At 29.5% G+C, this 17,773-nt stretch overlaps 1 long non-coding RNA gene across 2 annotated transcripts in view; it reads right to left on the reverse strand.

The window, feature by feature from the left end:
- LOC126693724 (uncharacterized) overlaps positions 1-15,957 on the reverse strand; it is a 96,382-nt gene extending 80,425 nt beyond the window's left edge. For both annotated transcript variants that reach the window (XR_007645480.1, XR_007645477.1), the window contains exon 1: positions 15,734-15,957. This is a non-coding gene — a long non-coding RNA (uncharacterized LOC126693724). The remainder of the gene's footprint in view (positions 1-15,733) is intronic.
- Between the last annotated feature and the right edge of the window lie 1,816 nt (positions 15,958-17,773).

Genomic DNA, 17,773 nt, shown 5'->3' on the forward strand with positions numbered 1-17,773 from the left:
CTACATAATCAGTTTCATATAATCATCAAGAGGTCAGTCCCCTAGAACAAATTCCTAATTCCATTCCTGCATATCGGTTAAGTTGGAGTAAAGCACTGCTGAAGTAATTTTTACTTTTTAGTTGATGGTGGACTGGATGAAGACATTATATATTATTATCATTCATTTATGCCTTCTGTTTAGATTTCGTTCATTCATGCCTTCCTAATTCAGTCATTTTCACCTTGCATCAAACTCATCTAAATTCTATTCCTCCCCTTCCATTTTATATTTAAGCAAGCTTCGAGCCAAAACAGCATGAGTCAATTTCACACTTGACACTATACTAGACTACTAGACTACTACTTATAGCGGTCAAAATATAGTCATCTTTGGTTGATAGTGGACTGGACGAGGTTGTCAGATATATATTTTCTCCTTTAAATAGTTTTAACTTTTTTGCTGTTTATTTTCTACAAGCCATATTACATAAGTGAACAAGCTGTTACATGCATCGGACCAAATTAAAGCACCTGAGTCATTCTTACATTAACATCGTATATATTGTCGTCTTCGTGGTTGATATATATATATGGATAGGATGAGTTGTGTATATATATATATATATATATATATATATAAAATAGCATTTCTACACTATAAAATACCGAGGTTTTTGACAGAGAAGCGTATATTTTCTAGTGGAGCTTTGGGTTTCAACATTTTGTGTAGAGATTGTTCAAGCCACAAAACACTAGTTTTATTCACTTGTATCTTAGAGAAGGCAAGTTAGAGAAGGTCTGCACTAGTTTTATATTTTGTCAATTGAGGGCTTGAATTTTCTTAAAAAGAGCAAGTGTTGTGTCTCAGTTCAATTATGTTGTATAATTTTTTCTAATTAAAAATATTTTCAAAATCATTATATATATATATATATATTTTTTTTATATATATATAGATATTATTTAGTTTCTTTTGTATTATTTCCACTTTTCTTGTATTTGCGTCAACAACAATTTCACACACATAAAAGGGCATGTACAATTTGAAGATTTTTTTTTCCTCTACTCTAATTTTTTTTGTCTATATATATATAAAATTATATAATTATAATAATTATTAATTGACATTCATTAGATAATATATATATATATATATATATTCTAGTATTAGGTATTTATTATGTTTATATTTATATATGAATCTCTCTCTCTCTCTCTCTCTCCATATATATATATATAATAACGAGTAAACTTGTGAGACCTTAAAAGTTTATTTGGCATGTATATTATGAGTTAATCAAAAGTTAAACCACTTTGGTTTATTATATATTATGAATTATATATTCCTTTAATAATTAGTAAACTTGTGAGACCTTAAAAGTTTATTTGGCATGTATATTATGAGTTCAATCAAAAGTTAAACCACTTTTGTTTAGTATATATTATAAATTATATATTCCTTTCATAATTAATATTTTTCAAAAAATATATATAGGCAAGGTAAAGAGAATTTTTAGTATTTGTCTATTTGAAATTTCCGTAGCCCATAATTTTTTGAATCTCCATATCATTAAAATTTTTTAATTGTTGTCTTTCTGTTTATTAAAGGAAAAACTCTCAACCATATTTAGGAATTTTTAATTCCAATCTATTAAATCTTACTAATAAAAAAAAAAAAAAAAAACTAGGATGGTTTAGTATTAAACTATTAATTCTTATTATAATTTAATTTTTTAAAATTAGATATGTCCAAGTTAAAACTACCGATACATTCTTTAAAAAGAAAAGGTGTTGATATATATATATATATATATATATATATACAATATTGGATTCTTCTATTGACACTTCAAATCCAAAAGAGCATTTTAAAAATTTCAACAAGAAGTTTTTATATATAATTTATCAATCAATATTAAATGGGAAATTACGAAGAAAAATTTCTGATACTTTTTTTTTTTGATGAAAAAAATTTCTGATACTTGATAGTTTTTATTCTCTAAAATAATGTAGGCTATAGTTTAAGTTGAGATATTTTCCCTTTTTAAGCTTCCTTCTATACCTACTCAGTATCTAATTATAACAGATCAAATATAGGTAAGACGTATAACATTCTGTTCATGATAAAATTTTTATACTAAAATATATAACCTAATACATAATATGTAAAAAAAAAAATTAAAATTAAAATTCAAGTTATACCTTTTAAGTTGGATGAATTATTATTCTGGTCCCTTAAGTTTCATTCTGCCACTAATTCCTTAATTTTTATGTTTCTTATCAAAGTTACTCTTCTTGTCTATGAATTATGTTAACTGTTAAAAAATATTTTTTAATACTAAAAATTAATAAATTTTTATTCTCATAGTAAAAATATTTTTTTAATGACAATTCACCAAATTTAAAAAATGTAAATTGTAATTTTGTCAAAATAAAATGAAAATATATTTATTTTTAGTATTGAAAAAAAATATTTTAATCACTAAGGGATTTTATAGATGGAAGGACTAATGTTGATAACAAACATATACCTTAATAAATAAAATAACAAAAATAAAATTTATAGAACAAAAATGATAATTCATTAAATTTAAACGGTCAATGGTGTAATTTGCATCTTAACAAAACAAAATAATCCCCACATTTTAATTTGATCTCACAAACATAAATTTTTGGTTCCACCAATATAAGTGAACAACACGTTCAAAATTATGGTTGGCCACACCTCATATTTTATTCCCCTTAATTCTAAATTTCTAATATATATATATATATATATATATAAATATTAATAGTGGCCGAACCACAATTTCAACCCAGAGTGAGCAAACGTAAAAGAAAATATATAAAAAAAAAAAAGTCTAAAGAAAATCAATAGATATTTATAATAAATAAATAAAAAATTATAAACAACTATAATTGTTATAACATTCTATTATGTTCCTAAGATTACTTATTATTATTATTATTATTATTATTATTATATTGTGCATAATATTAATACGGGCCCATTGATTGAGTTGTTGTTGCCGATTTGAAAGGGAAAAATATTGGGAAATCATGTGTGACAGTGACTTTCAAGAAGTGAGAGTTAGTACTTTTTTTTTTCTTAGGCGCTAGGCTTATTGATTAAAGTAGGATAGATTTTGGACTTTCTTTTTTTTTTTTTTTTTTTTTTTTTTAATATATCAGTGGATCAATTTAGTTGTGAGAATGCTTCTTTGTATTTTTTGTCTTTTTTTTCAAGTCAAGAGGGGCAAGACCTTTTATATATATTTATATATCTGGCCACCAAAGCACACAGCAGCTCATATTGGTTGAAAGTGGATTGGACGAGGTGTAATATATAGATCTGCTACTCTGGAACCTTTTTCTCTTTGGTTTTCGGCACATAAGGCCAAAGCCACTACAGTAGTTTTCACACTAGTGTCATATTGGTTGATACGTGGATTGCATGAGGTGTAATTTACGTGTGATCCTCAGAACTTTATCCTTTTTGTTTACGAGGGCTTATTAAATAGGAAAAGTTTAACATCACATAATTTTTTATAATTTTTTTTATCACAATTGTAACACAATAGAGTATGATTGATAAATAAAAAATGATAGGTTCATGTGTAAGTGATAGTTAACCACTCACAATCTAACATATCAGAGTTGTGGTAAAAAAAATTGTGAAATAATTTGTGATCTTGGAACTACTTTATTAAATAAGTGAGCAAGTTGGTTAGAAGAATCATTATAGTAGCAAACTCATATTTTGCTTCAACTATCTCACTTGGAAAACTGTGATTAGTTGCCTTTTATATTCATTTTCACTTTCACGTAAATGTACTATTTTTTCTTCATTATATACAGTCATTCATATGGATAAATATTTCGAAAGTTGTGACTGTCATATGGTACTACAATTTTTGCATTCAAAATAGTTTGAATCATTTAGGGCTGTTTTGGTATGTAATTCCAAACAACAGTTTTCAGTATTTAAACTCTGAAAATTGTGGTTCTAAAAAAAACACAACGCGTTTGGTAATGATGTTTTTTTAGGAGTATTTGAATTACGTTGCTTATTTTAAAGTGTTTAAATACTGAATTTAGAAAACTTCTCTTACTAGTTTTCAGATTTCAAACAACGATACTTAATGATACTTTTGTAAATATTTTTAAAAATATGAGGTTCACTTGATTAGACAACACATAAAACTTCATTTTTCAGTTCCAATTAGAGGAGCCACTTGTCAACTTTTAAAAAAAAAACACATAGATAGCAAATATACAATTATGTTTTTTTACACACTGAAATATATTATTTAAAACACGGTACCAAACACATTTTTGCTTTATGAATACAGTAAACACGTGTTTTCACAATACTTTTTAAACAACAATTTTCACATCATTTTAAACTACGATACTAAAAATCTCCAACCAAATGCACCCTAATATTCTAATCCCTTTCAACACCAAATTTTTTTTTTCCCCTTTCCCCGTTTACTTTCAGTTCGTTGGCTCGTACCACGATTCTTGTTATAAAAACAACCATCATGCTCCACACATTCATCATCTCATTGTTCTTAAGTTCTTAACCATCCCTTTCTAAGTTCTAAATATGCTTCGTGTAATCTTTATAGTCCTGTTCTACATAAGCATGCATGCACATGCGGATAGCAGAATCTCCCATGTAGAAGAACACAAAGTAATGAACAAAAACCATGCTTTAGGGTCACTGCAAGGTGTAGTCCCTCCTTCAACAATCAGACCAAAGGCCTTCACCTGTCAGAGCGTCTCTCCTTTGCCATGCCAACGGGCGCTGAGGGCTTATACCCCTCCATCTGTGCCCAATCCAAAGACCCATATTCCTCATCCAAGAATCAAAAGAGGATAGATCTTCACAAGTCGGAGTGTAACTCCTTAGGCTTTGTTGTGCAAGAGTAACTATTAAGTGCTCTTAGAGTACGGTGATGTGATGTTCTTTATTTTTATATTTATGGTAGATCTTATTGATTAAATTCATTATGAGGTCTATTATGAATATGAGAGGATAAAACACCACACTATTATACTCCAAGAGCAATTAATAATTTTCCAAGCAACAAAAGATTGTGCCTCAACTCCATATAGTTTATCCCTCTATCCCAAAATAATTGAAGGAGCTAGTTGAAAATGTCCTGGTACTATTGCTGGTTGGGCTTCTATTTGTAATTTTGCGTTGGATACACCCTTCTCTCCTCTGTTCTTCCCTTGGTTCACTCTGAGGACTGGCCGAGATGTAATTCGGTGCAAGTAGCTTCTTTATAATATATATATGGGATTACGCAAATATATTTTTTTTTAAAGAATTTCATCATAATTTATAGACTTGGAGGATTAGATTAGTTGTTTCTTCTTATTCATAATAATATGTTGATTTTATATAAACCTTTCAAAATTGGTATGGATAGAGAAATTTCAAACTTGTGACTTGTGAGAAAACATGCCAATCTATAGAGTATAGCCTGCCCGTAAAAATTAAAAATGATGACAAGTTGGGTCAAGTTGACCCTTTTTCTTTTTTCCATTTCAAAAAAATGAAAAAACAAAAACCATTATCTTTAATTTTGGATTTGAAGGTTGTGGGAGAATTTTTTTTTTTTTTTTTTTTTAAGGAGATTTTTTTAATACATTAATCTCGTTTTTTTTTTTTTTTTGGTTGTTGAAATACATTAATCTTGTTGAGTTATCCCTTTTATTAAATTGTTAATTTGTATCTTGGCTTGACTCTCATTGAGTTTGATTAGCTTTTGTCGTGATGGACATGCTGCAGTATAGAGTATACTAGTTCTTGGCTGGTAACTTTCAATCGGTACTTGAATTGTATTCCAATTAAATGATGATATACTTGTGACTTATCAATGTTATAACCGTTTGCATAAGTTCTTTTCTACTTATTATAATCAACAAATACTGTATTAATTTGTATTTTCATCTACAATTCACATTGTCCATACTCCATACATATCACTCTCCACGTGAAGATGTTTCGGTTGGAATTATTTTTTTGATCAAAGTACCACAAGTAAGGATATGATTCCGTAGGCTAATTAATGCCAGGCCTTGAATGAGCTTAACATATTATTTACGGTATTTTTTTTTTTTTTTTTGAAAACCCAAAAAAAGTGGGTTAGAGATGTGGTCACTGGTTCCACACTCTAAAACTTTCGCATTGCATTATAGCGTGAAATTACCTGGACATTAATGGAGTATTTCACTGTTCAAATTTATAGCTTTCAAAATCATAAAAGTGATGGGTCACAACTCACAATAGATTTTTACCACTAAGCCACTGTAACATGTGGTTAAAAATGAAGGACACTGAGTTTCAAACACTCTCTCTACATATAATGACACTAACTTTATGGTGGAAGACGATTGGACAAAGTGAATTGGGTAATGATTTACAAAATTTAGGCTCATATCCTATATTGGTAGAGAGTGGAAGAACGCAATCACCTCAGAATAACTTTTCTACTCAACATTCCACATTTCTTTTGTCCAGCTTTAGATTCTTTCTTTGTTCTATCTATCAGGGACTCTCCACTGAGTCTCTCTTCCATCACAATATAACCTAAATGACAAAATTTAGGTACAATACTTTAGGTGCTGTTCTTTAAATTCTCTCCTTAAGATTCAGTCATATGACTATTTAATTAAAAAATACACTTCCATCCTATGAGGAAAAATCTACATGGTAGAATCTTAAAAAAAGAGCCTAAGAAACAATACCTAAGTACTATACCTAAGTCTTACCATAACCTAAATTGCAAAAGGCCAAAGAGGATCATAACTTGGCATTCAATTATATTGGTGAAATATTTTTTCATTTTGATGGCAAGGCATCTCTTTCCTTGTGATGCAAGTAAATTTAAGGGGTCTCTTTACCCTAAACAAAATGCAAATATAAATATAGCTGATGGTTTGGCCATATCCTTAATAATGAGGCACAACTTTTTCCTTCTAGATTTATTCTCAATTGAACAGTCCAAATTCCTAGATGCTATGTTGGTGATTATTATGTCGTTTAACATTTCCGTGCATAGAAAAGTACAAATGGTGGGCATATTTCAAAGGGGTCTTTGTGTTCCACTTATGGACTATGGTAGCTTACCACGTCTTCTTAAAAAAAATAATAATAATAATAACAAAAATTTAGTATATGGAAAAAAAAAAATAACATGTACCATACTTGTCTCTTTTTCTTTCTTTTTAAAATAACCAAAGTTCTAAAAAAATATATAGCAAATATGTGAGAAACTACAGTTGGTAAGGTATAATCTAGAAGGTATATGGTGTTCCGCTCCATGCATCATCACACTTAGTGTGTGGGTCTCATAACTGAGTGTAACTCACACACTGCATGTGAGTGTGATGTTGTATGAAGCCGAAACATATACTATGATAATATACTTTTACGGATATAAACTATAAAGCGAAATAACAATTGTATGACATAGGATTTTACTCCTTTCAATGTGTGGTATTCCCATGTTTCCCAAATAGTGGACATTTTTCCATTAACACTTATAAATACTTCTTCTTCTTTTTCCCTCTCTCTTATTACTATTATTATTTTTGGGTTAAAGGAATCTTAATAGAGTAGTTGATATTCTATTTCATAGTTCAATTTTTTTTTTTTTTTTGGTCTTTTGATACCATTTAAACACTTTGAGAAAAAAGAAAAGAAAAGAGAAAGATACCATTTAACCATAAGTATACCATTTTTTGTTTTTAATGTTTACATTAGTGAGAAAGACATTTTTCTATTCTACTTTATGTTCTACCAATCATAGTTTATTATGACCATTAAATTTTTCTTATAAAATAACCAAAGTTTAAACTTTACAATAATAATAATAATAAAATAAAAAAAGATATGTGACATATTGCAGCCGGTAGAATTTAAACTATAGAGTGGAACACTACCACAACACAAAGGACTTTTATTCCTTTCTTTGCATGCATGCACATGTTAGTCAAATATTGGACACTTTCAACAGTCTCATAAATATAATATAGTTGCTATTCCATTTGTTAGGTCGTCTTTTTGCCTTTTGATACCATTTAATAACCAGAGTATACAAACTTTAATGTGGACATGGATAAGAAAGGTGTCTTCCTTTGTATAGTATGGGTATATATGTTTCGACCTCTTAGTCAATATTCCAATTTTCAGTTCTTTTAGAGCATAAAACTTATTCGTAAGAAAGCTGTTTTTCATTGTTTGGCCATGTTTCTACTTTTACCCGTCTATTTTGCTTTTAGAAAAAGAATGGGATCTAACTAATATATTATTTTCATGCAGTAATAAGTTTCTCTCCTCTTTTAAAATAGTTCTAACGCATTGATATTTGAATTACTTTGTTATAAGTAACATACTCGTTTAAATATTTTGATGATGTTTGTTCGTTTGCTACTGTTGTCTGTTTCCACCAATTAGCATTTCATAAAGAGAAAGGATATGTTCACAATATTTTTACAATATTTTCACAACAAATCATAAGCAGTATGTTGTTACTAGTTATTATTGTTAAGGCAAAAAAGTAATCTTAGTGTTAGGTTCAAATTTAAACCAATAACAACTAACCACCTATGATTTATTATGAAAATATAATAAAAATGTTGTGGACGTAACGCCTTTCTTTCATAAATGCTTGGTTGCTCTTGTTAGAAAATGCTCAGGACTCAGGAGATTGTGCTTTACTGCACAAAATATTAGACAAAACATGGAATGGCCTAAGCAGAACCTCCTGTCCCAGCTTGGGATTTGTATGGACCTTTATTGCTATCGCTTTCTGGATATTAAAAAAAAAAATAATAATAATAATAATGCGGTTCAAATGGACAAATTTTTAGTTGCAAGGATGGAAATGGATACCTCTGTAGTAAAACTTTAGTTTCTTAATCACCAGATTCTTCTAATGCCTGTTGTAAAATTTCCTCTTTATAATGCTAAAAGCCTAAGATATTCTCCATCAAATTGCTCCAAACTCATTTCAGTCAACTTCAATCCATTCGGACTATTCAATCCAATTCGTTCTCATTCAATCCATTTCAATCTTATTCAGTTCACTTTAGTCCACTTCAATCAATTCGGTCTAATCTAGTCCACTTTTGTGCAGTTACTCAAAAATGAGAAACACTAAATTTGTTTGAGAGTACCTATTCTAAATCTGAATTTATTAATATACATATATATATATATATATATATTTATATATATAACTCAAACTCGCTCCGAATTCTATTAAATGTTAGCAATTTAATCTTAAAGTTTTTACACATATATTTAATGAATCCAAACTCATTTCAAACACATCTTTTTTCTTTCTTTTTTTTTTCTTTTTTTTTTTGCTTAAAATTAGTCAACTTAACATTACTTTTTGTTAATAATTGTTGCGCTATAAAACACTATTAGATCACATTCAAACCTAGAGCCACTATATTTAGAATTGACGCCTAACAAATATTAAGTAATACTAATTTGGACAAAATTTAGTTATAAAATTGGTTGTAACCTAAGGCTACAACCTTCAATATTATTTATATTACTACATATTTTGAAAATTTAACAGTTGATTGCATATTTTTTATGTTCTTAATGTACATATCAAATTTTGCGTTAATTGGACATTATTTACTATATGATTTATAAGCTTACATTTTATGCATAATTTTAAAGTACAAAAACTTATAATTTAAACAATTTAATGATGACATAGTTATTGATCTTTAATTTTATAGAAATTTTGCAAGCATGGAGGATTTAAGAAGAAAATGTAATTCAATTGTGGATTTTTCAAAATTCACCTCCAATAAAAAGATATTAAATAAGGTTGTAGTTTTAGGTTATAACCAATTTTATAACTAAATTTTGTCCTATTAATTTATAAATATTTGCTAAACATTTTTTGTGTTGTAACAACTGTTGTGATCATATGTTCATATAGCGATGTGATTTTAATATTCAAATATGGATACAAATAATTCCAAGAACTTTACTACAATCTAGAAGACTATGCTTTGTTTTAAGCAATTAACCAAATAGTTGGTATGCACATTGAAAAACATATTCAAATATTCTCTCTCTCTCTCTCTCTCTCTCTCTCTCTCTATATATATATATATATATATATATATTATAACAACTAAATGTTAAACTCTAAACAAACCAAAATGATAAAAAGAGAGAACACGATCATGAATGTATTTTAACGTACGAGATCGAAATTGTATTTCGGTAATCTGTAATTGAGGAAAATAACTATTAGTGAAACACAAAAGTAGAAACAATAAAAAAAAATAAAAAATACAAAAAACAAAATACAAAAAACAAAAAACAAAAAAAAAAAAATCAAAAAACAAAATAGAAGAAAAATTGAGAGTATTGTAAGCATATTGAAATACATAGCAAACTTCGATAAGAGTGGTGTGTTGGATCTTGGAAAGCACATCTCAATCTTATGAAAGCAAATACACATTCTCATTATGGTTGTCTTTTCTACTAAGGCAATTGGGTAATGATTTGCCAAACTCAAAAGAACTCTACGCAATTTTAATCACCAAACTCAAAAGAACTTTTCTCTCAGCATTCCTCTCTTCTTTTGGTCAACCTTCTATTAAATCTTTGTTCTATCCATCTATCTATTAGGGATTTCCGTTTAATTTCGATCTCTTCAGTACGATATAACCTAAAATAATGCAGAAGGCCGAGGATCATGACTTGGCATTCAATTATATTGGTGGGATCTTTTTCAATTTGATGGCAATTGGCAAAGCATCTCTTTCCTTGTGATGCAAGTAAATTTAACGAGTCTCTTTTCACTAACAAAATACAAAAATAAATATAGCTGAGGGTTTGGCCTTATCCTTCAAAACAAGGCAGAACTTTTCCACCCGTAGATTTATTCTCTATCGACCAGTACAAAATGCTATGTTGGTGATTATTAGGTCGTTTGTCATTTCCGTGCATACTGTATAGAAAAGTACAAATAGTGGGCATATTTCAACAGACTCGATATTTTATTTTATAGTTCTTTTTTTTTCTTTTTCTTTTTTTCTGTCTAATTCCACTTAACCACAAGTATAGAAAATTCAATAATGTTGATATAGGTAAGAAATGCATTTTGTGTTCCATTAATTGCAACTTAACACATGTCAAGTATATATATATATATATATATCAAATATGTGACAAATTAAAATTGGTAGGGTAGTATAGATGTGAATATATATGGTGTGTCCACTCCATACAACATCACACTCCTGTATGAAGTGGAAATATGGTGTCTTTATATTCCAATGATTGTAGCTTAACACATGTTGAATATATATATCAAATATGTGACAAAATAAAGTTTGTAGGGTATAAATGAGATGAAATATGGTGTTTTTGCTCCACACAGCATCACACTCTTGTATGAAGTGGAAACATAATATTCTTACACGGGTATAACTTATAAAGTGAAAAAACAATTGCATGACATAAGATTTTTATTCCATTCTTTGAGTGGTACGTCCATGTGTTTCCAAATAGTGGACATTTTTCCATTCAATCTTATAAAATACTTCCTCTTTTTACTTTCTTTCTCTCTTTTCTTTTCTTCTCTTTGGTTAAAGGACGCTTCTAGAATAGTTGCTATTCATTTAATAGTTCAATTTTTTGGCTTTTGATACCATTTAACCACTTTGAATAATAATAATAAAACTATACTACTATTTAACCACTTGTATACTAAAACTTCAATGTTTAGTATTGATAAAAAAGACAATTTTTGTTCTATTTTATGTTCTACCAATCACAATATACTAATTTTTTCTCATAATATAACTATGGTTTAAAATGGATAATAAAAATAAAAATAAGATATATGGCATATAGCAGTCTGTATGATATAAACTATATAAAGTGGAACACTACCAACAAGACAAAGGAATTTTATTCCTTTCTTGTATGGTATGCTCATGTTAGTCAAATAGTGGACATTTTTCAACTGAGTCTTAAATAGAGTATTTGATATTCTCAAAAAATAAAAATAATAAAAAAAAGGAGATGAAGAAAAAGATATTCCATTTTTTAGTTAATTTTTTTTATAGCCTTTTGATACCATTTAACCTTTTTTTTTTTTTTTTTTTTTGAGAAAATGATACCATTTAACTAGTACACAAAACTTCAATGTTAACATTTGTTAAAAAAAAAGGTATTTTTTTATGGTATGGCCATGTTTCCCAAGTAGTGACATTTTCAACCGTCTTTTATAGAATAGTCGATAGTCCACTTTTTAGTTCATAAAGTATAAAGAACTTAAAACTTTCACATTGAAGAAAGGTGTTTCCCCCCTCAAAAAAGAAGAAGAAGAAGAAAGGTGTCTTTGTTTGTTTGTTATGGCTATGTTTCCACTTTAATCCGCCCAGTAGATAATTTTCATAAAGTTATAAGTTTCTCTCCACTTTTTAAAATAGTCATAAGGAGATCATTTTAATTCTAACACATTGAATTGCTTTACAACGTAAAATTGAAAAATTGGCCAACTCGTTTAAATATTTTGATGATGTTGGTTCGTTTGCTACTGTTGTCTGTTTCCACCAATAAGAATTTCATAAATACTTGGTTGCTCTTGTTAGAAATGGTCAGGACTCAGGAGATTGTGCTTCACTGCACAAAATATTTGAGCAAAACATGGCAAGGCATAAGCAGAACCTCCACTCATTCAGCAAAAAAAAGCAGAACCTCCACTCCAAGCTTGGGATTTATATGGACCGTTATTGGTGTCACTTTCTGGATATTAAAAAAAACCTTAATGCGGTTCAAATGGACAAATTTTTAGTTGCAAGGATGGAAATGGATTCCTTTGTGTCTACCATGGTTTCCTTTGTAGTAAAACATTGGCTTCTTACCAGATTCTTCTAATGCCTGTGCGGTAAAAATTACTCCTTATAAAGCCAAAAGCCAGAGACATTCTCCATCAAATTGCTCTCAACTCTATATATACTTACAGAACAAGATGAGGCTTCAAAATATGCTTCTCATAATCAGAGCAGTGTTTCTTCTCACGAGCATACATGCATATGCACATGAGGCTAGCAGAATCTTCCATAGAGAAGAGCAAAATATAGTAAATAAACACCATTTGTTTGAGTCACTGCAAGGTCAAGTCACTCCATCATCTATCCATCAAAAGACCTTAGCCAGCCACAGTGTCTCTCCTTTGAGACACCGAGTCCCTCCCTCTGCCCCCAATCCGGTCACTTATATCCCTTCTCCAAGTTTCGGTCAAAGGACCTTTGTGAGCCACAACACTGCTCCATTGCTAGGCTCACATCAGAAGAGACCTCCACCTCCCCCAATGCTCAATGGGGGCACTTCCAGCCCCTAGCTTGCTAGGAGCCCGCTTCAACAATCAGCTATAGGGGTTTCAAGAATCACAACAATAAGCAACAGCAAATGAATTTGTCCTAGTGATGAATAAGCAGTAGCAGATGACATATGACTATAAACCAGGTACAAAAGGAAAGGAAGCACAATCGGAAACTTATGTCAAAGTAAACGCCATTGTAGTTGCTGTTTTTATATCACTATTAGTATAACAAATTCTCCTCTTTCTGACCTTTTGGAGTAAATCTTAATCTGTTTAAATTTCTACAGAATATTTGTCAAAGTAGATTCAATGGTCAATCTCTCTCTCTTAAACAATCACCCTCAAGAAATTCCACTTTCACATACTTGTCAAAAGAAGCATTAAACATCTTGACAGCCTTTGACATCAAGCTGAAAATCATCAAATGATTGTTTTCTTTGGTTACATATAGTCCATATTGATGCATTCAACATAATTCATATGGTCCACTTAAAATAACAGCCGTGTTGTATGATTCACCCTCTGCATCAGGCCTTTGTCATTGCAATTTGTCTCCTTTGCTATGCCAATTGCTTAGGGCTTATAATCCCTCACCTAGCCCACTTCAACAATCAGCTAAACGGGCTTCTCAGACTAAAACTTAAAAGAATAAGCAATAGCAAATGAAACTATCCAAGCAATGAATAAGCACTAGTAGATGACATATGACTATAGAACAGGTAACCCCAAAAAAATGTAGGCCGCTCAATCTTGTTAGACAATATAGTGCCTCAAGAGCTCAATTAGAAGATTTTAATTGGAAACATAGGTCAAAGAAAATGGCATTGTAGTTGCTGGCTTGCTGCTTTTATACTAGTATTAGTAGATTAAATGTTCTTTCTCTGAACTTTTAGAGAATATCTTAATCTGTTTAAATTTTTCTACTGCATAATAACAGATTCAGGAAAACAGCTCAGTGGTTGCTGGAGCCAACAAAGCTCAAGTGTAATCATATGCTCAGAAAAGCAGCTCAAAAACCAAGCTAAATGAAAGCTTCAAACCATCCTTTTATGCATCCAACCTGCATCAATATATCATTCTTTCTTTCTTTCTTTTATCTGAGGAGAAATTATAAAGCATAAAAGAAGTAGAAAGTTGAAAATGGAGAGAGGGATTGCAGTTTTGGATTGATGAAGGCTGAGAAGTTTTGTAGCTTCTGATCTTGTCACAACTCTGGAAATTGTATAAGGTAATTTATTTATTAATTCCAGTGAATTTCAATGTTTTAGCCCATTGGAGGATACCCAAAAACACTAAATAAATAAAAGAGTACAATCTGCAATATTAAAAACTAGAAGCAGAGAGCTAAAACAAAAAGGATCTCAACTTTAGAGTAAGTAGAAATGTCAGCTAATAATGACCATTTAATAGATCAACAGCTGATAGCAAAGTTCAGTACTACGGCCAAGTTTAGGAGTATATTAATCAGTACAATCTAACACAAATGCATATGGCCAAGGACCATCGCTGCGCATACAATTCTTTTTTAGGCCATTGAAAAGGCATGGAAGAAACATGAAATGACTAGGAATAGATACAAAGTACATTCTTAGAATTAATGGGTGGGATCTTTTTCCTTCAGATTGCAAAACATCCCTTCCTTTTTGATGTGACTAAAAGATTAAGGAGTTCAAGTTCAACACATACTCTAGTTCATAATAGACTGGTGAGATCACTCTTGATACAATCATAAATAGATTATGTATAGGACTGATTTTTGGAAAGCATGGATCACTTTTGATAATAATTGACTACTATATATTATTACTGAGTCCTGATAATGGATGCCCTTAGGACAATTTTTAACCAACCATTTTAGAAAAATTTTTACACCACTTTTATGAAAATCATAAAAGTCGCCAAAACAATTAATTAATTTTTTCTTTTTCCATAAAAATTTTCTTAAAATAGTTTCTAAACTAATGCCTTAGCACATCTGTTAACATTTCCCTATATCCATCTATAATCACCTTTCCTTTCCCAAATGCTTTTTTCATTCTTTGATTACTTAATAAAGAACAGAGAGAGCTAACTACATCTATCTGCTTATTCAAAACGCAAAACAGGGGAAGAGATTTAAGCTATGATTTTGAACACTTAAAAATCCTATCTTTGAAACATGGGTTCTATATAAAATCAAAATAAACAACACCCATCAAAATAAATTTGTATAAAAAGAAGCAGATTACATGCAATCAAGACTTTGGTCAACTTTATCAAAAAAAAAAAAAAGACTCTGATCTTCCACAACAAGACCCAAATATGCATATACCGGGAGGATTTCGAATCAAAGCAGAGAGGGCAGAGTGTTATTAGTATTACCTTGGCTCATTGGAAGCGCTCTGCGAGAGAAAGAGAAATGGATTTCAAGATATGCGGGTTCCAAAGCTAACATGAAAGCCACGGAATGAAAGAGAAACAGATAAATGGGTTTTCTTTGAAAATTTAGGAAGTTTGAGATTGGTCCTGAAGCTATTTAAAATTATGAATTAGCCCCAATTGGAATCCCCAAATTGGGGTTGCGAATGAACAAGGTTAGGGCTCGGCTTTAAGGGAAAAGAACGCGTTAATATTTGTTTGTGGTCCCGTTACCGAGTGCGGTATTTGGTAATGGGTAGTGACATGGTTTACGCATTAACTCCACTATCTAAAATCTTATGAATTGACGGTAATTTATTCTTATGTTATGAGATCAATTTGTACCATCATTTCCTATCAAAAAAAAAAAAAAAAAAAAAAAAAAAATTTTGTACCATCATTGAAGTAATATCTCTCCACTATTCTCTAATTTTATGGTAAATCCAATTTATGTGATATGTTATTATTTAAATGTTAATTTGAATATTATTTATTTATCAATTATTGTTCTTAGCTCTTTCTCACAATATATATATATATATATATATATTATTGTTCTTAGGAACAACAATAGTTATAAGTCTCATCTAGTATTTCTAACTATTATGGAAGTCATCTTCAACAACATCATGTTCTATTCGATTCAAGTCATCATGTTTTGGCTCTGGTTTCATTTCTAGTGTCAAAGGTCTTAGTTATATTCAATGTCTGTATTCCGAGGTGGTATTACATGCATTCGATGTGAGAGGGTAGATGTATGTATCAAATACATGATAGATTTTCTCCAACATTTCACTCTTCTTTTCATTATCCTTTGATTCTATCTTATGATTTTTTTTTTTCCTTTACAACAAATGGAGAAATGATATTTGAAGTTTTACCTAATAATAAAATCAAATAATACCAATGAGTTACAAAGCTATTGACAATTATTATGATGAAGTTGGTTTGTTTGCGAATTGTGATAGTTATCCATTTCATAGTTGGTAAAAATGTGTAACATATGCGTACTTACAAAACAATTAAAAAAAAAAGAAAAAGAAGCTCTTGTTTGTCGTTTGGCTCTCAATTTTATAGTAAAATATGCTGTATTCTAGGATGGAGAGTTTCATTGCGTTAGTTACAAATAAGAATTAAAATTGGCAAATAAATACGGCACCTACAAACTAGAAAGTGATAAAACTCTAAAGAGATTATATTACTATTAGTAAATGATTAAACAATAGGTCCGGTTAAAGAGTGTCATGAGGATATCCGTTAATCAACTATTTTAGAAAAAAATTTATGAAAAATTGGAAAAAATGTAAAAATATATGTATAATTACTTTTTTATTTTCTCATATAAAATTTCTTAGAATAATTTATTAATGTATGACCTGAGAACATCTATCGCTAAAATCCTTAAACAATTCTTAAAAGATAAACTTTCAAACAAAGAAACACTTATCACTTAAACATCGTGAAACCCAAAATACTACCAACACCCTAAATGTGAAAAGTCAAAATACATCTTCACCCTACTAAAAGGTGAATTTGGTTCAGCTTTTTGAAGTTGGATTTTTTGAAAAATTTGAGTTTTCAAAAAGTGCATAATGAAAAAGTGTTTTTTCAAAAAACTGAGTGTTTGATAAAAGCTGTTAAAAAATGTTTTTTGAAAAAGCTGAATGTTTGACTAGCACTTATAAAAGTTGCGGTTTGAGAGATAAATTACTAAAAAGGACAATGTATATATAAGAGAGTTTATTTCATACTTAAATCAACTACTTCATATACTTACTAAATAATAATAATAATAATATAATTTGTATTATTTTAATAATGTTTGGGCAATTTTTCTTTTTTAGTGTCATAATTATTTGTTATTACTATTAATGACTTCTTATCAATATTAATTAAATCTAAATAATTTTCATCATCATGAAGCGCAAAATGAAAATGTAAAAAGATAATAAAATATACACCAATAATCCAAGTTTAAATTGTACTACATAAAAATGTAAAAAA

This window comes from Quercus robur, chromosome 7 (genome assembly GCF_932294415.1).
Source record: "Quercus robur chromosome 7, dhQueRobu3.1, whole genome shotgun sequence".
Lineage (NCBI taxonomy): Eukaryota > Viridiplantae > Streptophyta > Magnoliopsida > Fagales > Fagaceae > Quercus > Quercus robur.